A 9,066-nucleotide genomic window follows, 5' to 3' on the forward strand; every position below is an offset into this window, starting at 1 on the left:
CTACCTGAGAACGGTCTGCAAGACTAGTCAACGCCCGCCGTATGAGTCACCTTCCCGGGAACCAATGAAAAAACTCGACCTACCGGAGAAGTGCTCTGACCGTACTGGAGAGCTCGCAACACCACGATAAAAGGAGAAGGACTCGCCACTACGGGCTGCTCTATGAGCAAGAGCCCGTGCTGGCATAAAGCCAGCTTAATCCTAAACAACACAACAACACTGGAATTCAGTCCCTCAGCAGTTATCGCTTGATAATGTCCTGTCGATCAGGAGGAAACGTCGCGTTAGAGAGTGAGAGAGAGAGAGAGAGAGAATTGTATAAGCAAATAATAAATCAAATGACTCAACCGAATTTTACCATGCTTTGGTGCGTTGCTCGCCAGTCTAAGCAACAACGAGAAAGCCGTCATCAGAAAGATACAGAAGACTCTTTATAAGATTAATAGTGCTGAAGCAGCAGTTATTTTTAACAAAACATGTCTACGAGAGGGTCTCCGTTCCGAATATTATTATATTATTATTTTGCTCTATCACAGTCCTCCAATTCGACTGGGTGGTATTTATAGTGTGGGGTTCCGGGTTGCATCCTGCCTCCATAGGAGTCCATCACTTTTCTTACTATGTGTGCCGTTTCTAGGGATCACACTCTTCTGCACGAGTCCTGGAGCTACTTCAGCCTCTAGTTTTTCTAGATTCCTTTTCAGGGGGGGGAGGATCTTGGGATCGTGCCTAGTGCTCCTATGATTATGGGTACGATTTCCACTGGCATATCCCATATCCTTCTTATTTCTATTTTCAGATTTTGATACTTACCTTATCCATTTTTTCCCTCTCTTTTTTCTTCAACTCTGGTGTCCCATGGTATTGCGACATCAATGATGATTACTTTTTCTTCTTGACTTTGTCAATCAACGTCACGTCTGGTCTGTTTTGCACGTATCACCCTATCCGTTTCTTATACCATAGTCCCAGAGGATCTTTGCGTGATCGTTTTCTATCACTCCCTCAGGTTGGTGCTCGTACCACTTATTACTGCAAGGTAGCTGATGTTTCTTGCACAGGCTCCAGTGGAGGGCTTTTGCCACTGAATCATGCCTCTTTTTGTACTGGTTCTGTGCAAGTTGCCGGGCATTCTCTTTGCTATGTGGTTTATGGTTTCATTTTTCGTATTGCACTTCCTACATAGGGAGAGATGTTATTCCGTCTATCGTTCTTTGAATATATCTGGTTTCTTAGGGCCTGATCTTGTGCCGCTGTTATCATTCCTTCAGTTTCCTTCTTTAGCTCTCGACTCTGTAGCCATTGCCATGTGTCATCGCTGGCTAGTTCTTTAGTCTGTCTCATGTATTGTCCGTGCATTGGTTTGTTGTGCCAGTCCTCTGTTCTGTTTGTCATTCTCCTGTCTCTGTATATTTCTGGGTCTTCGTCTACTTTTAAAACATCTAACTTACCTGGTAGTTATATATATATATAGCTTAAGTCCCTGTGACGTCACGGCAGAATTCAAAACTCGCGGCAATCGCCGATTGGGTAGTCAGGTGTACCACCTGTGCGCCCTCTATCCAGATACCTGGAACCATTCCAACTATTCCTCAGATCTTCCCTGCGCTGTTTCGGCTAACATCGTGGAATTTTACTCGCTTTCGCCCGTGTTTTTCGCAATTGATTTGGTGAAGTACACTTTGGCTTTGGCTTTCGCATGTTGTTGGGTGTATGTAGATCATCTTGATAATGATAATGAATCATAATGAATGATGAGGATAAGAGAATGTTTACATTATTGTGACTCTTGCTTATTCTTGATCTCTCTTTCGCATTCCAAACATGGCTGACTCTGCTCGAGTGTAAGAATGTGAGTGAGAGGATGTAATTCTTGTTTGTTAAACCTCGATAGATTCTCGTTAATATTATATAAATTGAGAAGTAAGAGTGATCATTTGCATGATACAAGGAGAAAATGACTGGATAGATATTATTGCTATGTGCGAAATCTTGAAAATAATAACATCAGGAGAGCGAAGAGTATATGTCTCGCTCTTCTAGAGATAGGGAATTAACGATTCTCTTTCCCTTACTAGTGATCCTATTGACCCTGCTTCATAGTAATAGTTTCTATTCCCCCTACTGATATAAGTGTGGTGGGTCCAACTTTATAGGACATGATAGCGACCATTCAAGCCTTTGGTAAAGGTATAATCCCCTGTGGAAACAGGGAGAAATCGTGGTCGAATGTGAGAGATTTTAGAATCACCAGTTACATTGTTAAAAGCAGTGCAAGTGCAAGTGCAAGTGCAGTGGAGGGTGCGACCGCTCGGACCTGTCGTGCTCCTAGTCCTAGACCACTTCCAAGCTCACCAACCCCTGTGAGAAGGAATGTCGACCGACGAAGGGAGGCGAGAGGCTTTAGCTACCGAGCGCCGTCCCCGCCCCTAGAGCGTACCTGTTGACGATCCCCAGGACGTTCACCCTCGCCATAGGAAAGGCGAGGTAAAAATTATTATGTTTTTCAATTGATACGGCTCGGATCTATCGTACTCCTGGTCCTAGACCCCTTCCAAGCTCACCAACCCCTGTGAGAAGGAAAGTCGACCCGACAAAGGGAGACGAGATTTTAGCTCCCGAGCAGCCGTCCCCAGGACACTCATCTCGCCATTGGATAGGCGAAGTTAAAGAATTTTCTTCGTCGTCTGACAATGCAGTACCCAGACGGGGCTGACTTTAAGCTTCGAATCTAGATCCTTCATAAGAAGGAGATCATGAGTGACGCAAAGCGTCAAGAACTGCCAGGATGTAGCATTGCAGCAGTCCGAAGAGATTTTAGTCCGATTACGAAGACAAAAGGAGGTTGGAGAATGTCAGTTCCCCCACCAAAAGCAGTAAGATGTCGCACAGGCGGCCATCTGCTTCGGTGGCAGACGGAAAGACGTCGGACACGCTTGGTCCTTTTGTCGAAAGCAGTAAGATGTCGCACAGGCGGCCACCTGTTTCGGTAAGAAAGGACAGACAGATGTCAGACGCTTTTATGCCTTCTGTACATTCTCCTCTTCCTTCTTCGCTTTGGTCTTCGTCTACGGATGATTCATTGTTTGATGTAGATAGATACTCCGTATCTGTGTATATTCAGCATATAGAGAAAAAAACTATCTTCATACATGAAGATCTGCCAGATGGCTCGACATGACAACCAGCGTCAAGTACATAAGCGTAGTGACGACGGACGTCAAAGAACCGAACGTCAAGATGATAATGCCGTCAAACGTCAAGTGCTTGAATGTCAAAGTCATATGCATCATGACGTCGGTCTCCGACATGACGCCGAGAGTCAAGAGGTGGAGTGTCAAGAGACTCTGAGAGTCAAGAGAATCATGGCGCCGAGCGTCAAGAGAATTATGATGCCGAGAGTCAAGAGTTACAGCGTCAAGATCATAATGATAATGACGCCGAACACCAAAGTGCCGAGCGTCAAGATCCTAAGCGTCAAGATCATAAACTGATGAAGGATCATATACAGCACGATCCCTGACACTAAAGATCCCCCAACGTCAAGGGGATCATGGCTTCGTCCGAGTAGATCTTGAATGTCAGGATCATAAACAGCATGATCCCGGGCACTTGAGCGTCAGGATCATAAACATCATGACGCTGTATACCAAGTATCCATGGGTGTCAGGATCATATACAACCGCCAAGGGGATCATGGATCCGCCACCTTCTAGATCGTTGAACATCTGGATCATAAATGATCGTCAGGATCATAACATCATGACGCTGGACACCAAAGATCCATGGGTGTCAGGATCATATACAAACGTCAAGAAGATCATAGAGCAAAGCGTCAATAGCTTGACTGTCAGGATCATATACATCATGACACCAGACGTCAGCAAGACGTCGCTACTTTATATTTCAAACATCTAACTCGTCTGGTAGTTTTGTGTATATAGCTTACGTCCCTGACGTCCGCTATTTATATAATTACCAAGGCGAGTATGTTCAAAAATTTATTTTATCATGAAATAACATTTTGATTACAATTCAGGAGAAAGGAGATTTGATAACGTCCTTTCTCCTGTGAGTACCTTAGAGCCTGTTTCAGATGAAGAGCATTCAAAGAACAACATGCTTCATCGATTTGAAAAGACCTATAAAGGTCTGTATATTGAGATTTTTCAAAACATCTAACTCACCTTGGTAGTTATATATATAGCTTACGTCCCTGACGTCACGGCAGAAATTCAAAACTCGCGGCAATCGCCGATTGGGTAGTCAGGTGCACCACCTGTGCGCCCTCTACCCAGGTACGTAGAACCGTTTCCAACTATTCCTCAGATCTTCCCTGCCGCCGCATCGGTGACATCGTTGGAAGTTCGCTTGCTTGGCCCTTGTTTCTTCACAGATATTTGGGGAAGTACAACTTTGGCTTTGGCTTTCGCTTGTTGGGTTACATGTGGATCATCTTAATAATGATGATGGATCATAATGAATGATGATGATAAGAATGTTTGATTTAGATTATTATTGCTTTGACTCTTGCTTATCCTTGATCTCTCTTTTGCATTTTCCAAACAATGTCTGACTCTGCTTCGAGATAAGAATGTGGGAGAGGATATAATTCTCGGCTTGCTAAAACCTCAATAGATCCTTATTCTATCTATATCAGTTAAGAATAGTCGTAAGAGGCAAGAGTGGTGAGTTGGATGATATGAGAAAAACTGTTTTCTTTTACCTGAATGTGACCTGGATATTATTGCTATGTGCAAAAGCTTGAAAATAATAATAAGATCACGAGAGCGAAGAGTAGTATGTCTCGCTCTCCTAAAAATATTCAAGTGATCATATTGATCCTGCTTCCGTAGTAATAGTTCCTATTCCCCCTACTGATACAGGTGTTTGTCCAACTTTAGAGGACATGATAACGACCATTCAAGCCCTTAGTAAAGGCCCCTGTAGAAACAGGGAGAATCATGGTCGAACGTGAGAGATCTTAAAATCACAAGTTACAGTGTTAAAATCAATGCAAGTGTAAGTGCAGTGGAAGGGTGCAACCGCTTGGACCTGTCGTGCTCCTAGTCCTAGACCTCTTCCAAGCTCACCAACCCCTGTGAGAAGGAAAGTCGACCGACGAAGGGAGGCGAGGGGCTTTAGCTCCCGACCCGAGGCGGCCGTCCCCTCGAGCTACCTGTTGACGATCCCCAGGACGCACACCCCTCGCCATTGGAAAGGCGAGGTTAAAGTGTTTTATTTGTCGTCTGACAACGCAGTACTCAGACGAGGCTGGACACTAGGCTTCATAGGCTGGACGCCAAGACGCCAAGCGTCGAGAATTGTAGGCTGCAACTCCGGATCTCTTTGTTTTCTTGGATACTTGCTCTCCTGCCAATATAAGACGCAAGATGTCGCACAGGCGGCCGTCACCTTTGGCAGGAGGTAAGGAAGTATCGGACGAAGGGAGACTTTCGGTGCTTGTTGCAACTCCTGACCGCTCCCCTTTCGACTCCGATGCTTGCTCTCCTACCAAACTAAGACGCAAGATGTCGCACAGGCGGCCGTCGTCTTTTGATAGGAGGAAAGGAAGTATCGGACGATTGGATGCCTTCAGTTCATTCTCCAGCCCCTCCTGCGGCGTGACATTCGTCTTCAGGACGTTTCGTCTCTAGCCGAACACGATGGAGAGAGATACTGAGTTTAGGCTTCCTCAACTGTCCCCAGCAGCAGGAAGCAGTCCTCCAAATCGGACTTTCAGCCCCCTGGGTGGATCGCTGGACCGCAGTTTTAAGGAAGCTGTCTACAACTCGGTCTTCAGCCCCCTGGGTGGATCGCTGGACCGTAGTTTTTCCTTACTTCATAATTTGCAGCAGAAGCTCTCCTCTTTAATGCAATCTTATCAAGACCTCTTAAAAGACAGACATCCAGTAGAGCAGGACGCCAAGCGTCAAGAACTGCCAGGATGTAGTCATTGTAGCAGCCAGGCGTCGAGAAAAGTGTGCTACAACTCCTGAACGCTTCTCTTTCGACTCCGAAGCTTGCTCTCCTACCAAGCTAAGACGCAAGATGTCGCACAGGCGGCCGTCGTCATTGATAGGAGGAAAGGAAGTATCGGACGATTGGATGCCTTCAGTTCATTCTCCAGCTCCTCCTGCGGTTTGGCATTCGTCTTCAGGACGTTCGCCTCTAGCCGAACAGGATGAAGAGAGTGATATTGATGTTGCGGCTTCCCCAGTCTGTCCCCAGCAGCAGGAAGCATTCTCCTAAATCGGTCTTTCAGCCCCCGCCCCCTGGGTGGATCGCTGGACCGCAAATTTTCCTTACTGCAAGACTTGCAGCAGAAGCTCTCCTCATTAAGCAGTCTTATCAGCTTGCTACAAGCAAGACAGCATACGTCAAAAGCTGGGACGAAATGCTGGACGCCAGGACTTAAAACGTCAAGGTTCTCGGCACCTAGACGACAGACGTCAATATTCTGGGCAACAGGACGCCGAGCGTCAATAACCTGGATGCCAGGACGTCAGGCGTCGAGATTCTGGGTGCCAGGCGTCAAGATTCTGGACTCCAGGACGCCAGGCGTCAAGATGCTGGGAAACCAGCTGGACGCCAGGACGACAGGCGTCAAGAGGCTGGACGCCAGGACGCCAGGCGTCAAGATTCTGGACTCCAGGACACCAGGCGTCAAGATTCTGGAAGCCAGCTGGACGCCAGGCGTCAAGAGGCTGGACGCCAAGACGCCGAACGTCAAGTATTTGAACAGCAGGACGCCAAATGTCATGAAGTTCTACACCAGGAAGCTGAGAGTCAGGATTCTCGACGCCAGGACACTGGCAGTGTCAAGAAGATTCTTCGGAGCACCGACGAAGCATGACATCGCTACGTCGGTTATGGGTCGATCAGAAGAAGGGAAATGGATGACCCCCTTGCCCTCTCCTTTTCGCCCGATGAAAGATTTTTAAATATGTAACTGACCTGGCGAGTTATATACATAGCTATATTCTCTGACTGACGTCGTGACGTCACGACAGACTTTTCGAAACTCGCGGCAATCGCCGACCATCGGTCAGGTGATCGTTACCTGTACGCCCTCTAGATAGTTACCTGGAAACCCCATATTTTTTCTGTCGCCCAAGCCGGCAACTTCGTTGTTGGGGCGGACAAGGGGGTGTAGGTTGTGTATAGAGTCTGCTGTAAAGGGGGTGTAGGGTTAGAATTCCCAAAGCTTCTCTTGATCCCCACACACTTTGTGTGAATTGTAGGGGTAGAATTTGCACTTTTGAGAATAGATGTGATGAGTGCTTGATTTTGGATGATAAGGAGTGGAAGGAGTTGGACAAGTATGTCCGTAAGCTCGAGAGAGATAGAATTAGAAGAACTAAGAGTTCCCTTTCCCGTTCATCAACGAATCAGGAAGTGGTAGATAATCCCATAGTTCCTTCCCCTGCTCCTTCTGAGCGTAATTTAGTAGAAGTATCAGCTCCCGAACCTGTCTCTGAGTCTGGGGCGTAGGACTCAACCTTTGCAGGTATTTCAAGCGGTGCTTGAAAAAATGGGACAACAGATTGCCTCTCTTACTGAGCAGGCAATCGCACTTGGACTGTCGTAAGTGCTTTAAGTGCAGGTGCTAAAGTCAGTGTAATGTTAGTGACAGTGTAGTGGAGGGTGCGTCCCGATCGGTCCTGTCCTTGACCCAGACCTCTTACAAGCTCCCGGACCCATGGGAGACGTAAAGTCGAAAGTCTAAGGGAGGCGAGAGGCTCTATAGTATCCGGTAGGGCGTGCTCAAACAACCTGCTGACGCTTCCAAGGTTGCTTCAGGACAGCCGTAGAAAAGGCGCGTCGAGTGTGTTGGTTCGTCATCCAGATGACGTTCTCCCCGCGTCGAGGATGGCGACACTCTACTTCCTCTCGTCCTCTCAAGAGGAAATTACCTCGTGTTGTGAGGTCTCATCAGATGAGCAACTGCCAGGCTGCAGTCACTGGAGTTCTCCGGAGAAGTTTTCGTCATCGGAAGCCTCGCCAGCTAAACAGAGCAAGACAGCGCTTTCGATGCACGCTCCTCTTCCTCCTGCTACTTGGGAGGATTTACCTAGGAAGCTTCCTACCAAGCGTCCTCAGGAAGCCTTAGAAGGATCGACTCCTCTGGCTGCGGTTCGTGTGGGCGAACCTGACGAGTTACCCTCTCCCTCGAGAGACAATGAAGCCAAGATATGCTGCAAGATATGCAACAGCAGCTGTCTGTACTTATGGAAAAGCTGCAAGAACCCAAGCGTCAGTCTGACGCCCCGGGAGTGATGAAGACTTCGCGAAGCGTCAAAGCCAAGAACACAGACAACCAGGACACTTCCGATTTACTCGGATATGACGCTTCCGAGCGTGACGCCAGCGCGCGTAAGAGCAAAGAGCGTGACGCCATCGCTCGTAAGAGCAAAGAGCGTGACCAGCCAGCGCGTGAGAGAGAAGGACGTGACGCCGACGCTCGTAAGCATGACGCCTCGGCGGTTTCTGGTGCCAAGGAACGCATCGAGACCAATGACGCTCCGGCTTTGGCTTTAAATACATCATCCGATGCGGAACGAGACAGAGAGAGACCTTCGGAGATGTTGGAGGCTAGTTTCGGAAGAGGAGACGAAAGAACAAGTTCCTCCTTCCGACTATAAGACTCTTATGCTTCTGTTTCAAGAGCTTTTTGAAACGGATTTCAAGCCCGCAGCACCTCGTTCTCCCCTGTCTCAGTTCCTTTGTGGAAGAACCCAGAATAAGACTGCCTTTACTAAGATGGTTCTTTCCATTTCGGCCAAGAAAGCGCTTGCGAAGATGAACGACTGGATGAAAGAGAAAAAGGAGCGAGGCAAAACTGCTTTCGTTTTTCCTCCTGCAAGATTGGCTTCGAAATCCAGCGTTTGGTACGAGACTGGGGAAGTTCTGGGCCTGGGAGTACCTGCCTCCTCTCAGCAGACTTCTCCAGTATCGTCGATGCCAATCGTAGACACGCCTTATCAGCAGCGAAGGTGATGTGGTCGATGCAAGAGTTTCGATCATTTACTGAAGGGCGTGTTTAGAGTGTTTGAGGGTCTGAAC

The sequence above is a fragment of the Macrobrachium nipponense genome, chromosome 30 (genome assembly GCF_015104395.2).
Source record: "Macrobrachium nipponense isolate FS-2020 chromosome 30, ASM1510439v2, whole genome shotgun sequence".
Taxonomy (NCBI): domain Eukaryota; kingdom Metazoa; phylum Arthropoda; class Malacostraca; order Decapoda; family Palaemonidae; genus Macrobrachium; species Macrobrachium nipponense.